Genomic DNA, 1,620 nt, shown 5'->3' with positions numbered 1-1,620 from the left:
ACATTTTGGAAAATATGCATATTCACTTTCTTCTGAGAGCTAAAGCAGAAGAGATCAATACCACTCTTATATCTGTTCATTAAATACGAAGCTGAAACAAACAAGATATAATGTGTTAATTAATTAGCTTTAGAGGTTCTGGTGGATTTAATCTCTTTTGGATAGAGCCAGACTAGCTGTAAAAACCTCTTTTTGCGATTAGTTTGACAGATATTGCGATTGTGATATGATTTACTATTAGTGGGAATGATGATTTTGGCATCACACGTTTCATTTTCACTGAAAAAAACTATTAAAATCATGAGGATTTAACATTTGTTGGGGTCTTTACCAAACAAACATGTTTTTTTACATCTGGAGAACATCATTTGTAGGCCAGGGCATCTCTGCAGTACCACAGTACTTCATTATAATGCTGTTTTATCACAAATTTTACCTTTATCAAAAAATTTTAGCTTCTGCAATTTGAATATTGCACTTGACCACATTGCGATTTAAAAAATTGTGCAGCCCTTATACTGACAATAACCAACTACTCTATTCTTAAGAAAAAGGAAGTTGAATACATTTTAGTGTTTAGTTTAATGGTTTGACTTGATAAACCAGCTTGTACAAAATGTCACACTAAGCATGACACTGCTAATTGTAAAAGGATGATTAAAAGATAGGTTTGTTTTATAACACACAAACATATTTACTTGAACATGTGAACAAAAAATAGAATAGGAGCAAATGAAACTTATAGTCTGCTCTTCACCTTAACAGGAACTTTATGAGTTTGCATCTTTGTGTTGTGACACAGTGTGTGAGCATGTGCACATGTAATCATAAATGTAATCATAATAATAAATATGGCTGGGTGACTTAAATACTTTTTCATTTCATTTCAGTATGAAAAAGTATCAAGCACTCAATGCTGGTGTCAAATGTCTGGTCATATTCATAAACTTCTTTAGTTGTTCTTACTTTCTGTTTCAAATCAAAACGACTAATTGTAAACAATTTAATTCAAAATTATTGTATAATTCGCTAATTGTATACGTTAGCATTAAGCATCTAAAAATAACAAGCACTTTATGCTAGCAGCTCTGTGAGGCCGTATTTAGGCACAACTGTACTTTGAGCTAAATGCTAATATGTTAATAATGACAGTGTTAACATGCTAATGTCAAGTAGGTCTAACAGTAATTAGAACTGAACACAAATTACAGCTGAGAGTGATGGAAATATCATTAGTTGGTATTTGGTCAAACTTTGACCTGATTATAGAACTGAAAGAAAAGTTAAGGGACCATCAAAGTGATTACAATTCATACTGTGAGACACCTGAATGTCTGCACGTAATTTGATGGAAATCCATCCAATAGTTGTTGAGATAGCGGCGTACAGACTCAAAATAAGGGATCAAATACTTATTGTTTTGTTATCTGTACCAAAATTCAGATATTGTACCAGCACTAGTATCAGTACCCAGGCCAGGATATCAATATATATCACAATACTGCAAATATATTCAAGGTATTCAAACTGATGTTTAATGTAATAAACATTACATTACACAAAAGTCTTTATATCTGTTTAAATCTGGGCCTCTGGGGCCAATTTATCTGTTGTGGCTGG

The 1,620-nt window shown here is 32.5% G+C and overlaps 1 protein-coding gene across 1 annotated transcript in view; it reads right to left on the bottom strand.

Annotated features, from left to right (window-relative positions):
- The window catches only part of sh2d3a (SH2 domain containing 3A), a gene marked incomplete in the record, with an annotated part of 14,260 nt that overhangs the window by 11,813 nt on the left and 827 nt on the right, over positions 1-1,620 (bottom strand).

Source organism: Morone saxatilis, unplaced genomic scaffold (assembly GCF_004916995.1).
Source record: "Morone saxatilis isolate NCDOM2014 unplaced genomic scaffold, NCSU_SB_2.0 Contig17, whole genome shotgun sequence".
In the NCBI taxonomy this organism is placed as follows: domain Eukaryota; kingdom Metazoa; phylum Chordata; class Actinopteri; family Moronidae; genus Morone; species Morone saxatilis.
Note: the sequence above shows the minus strand (reverse complement) of the source record. Positions and strands in the feature narration are given on the sequence as shown.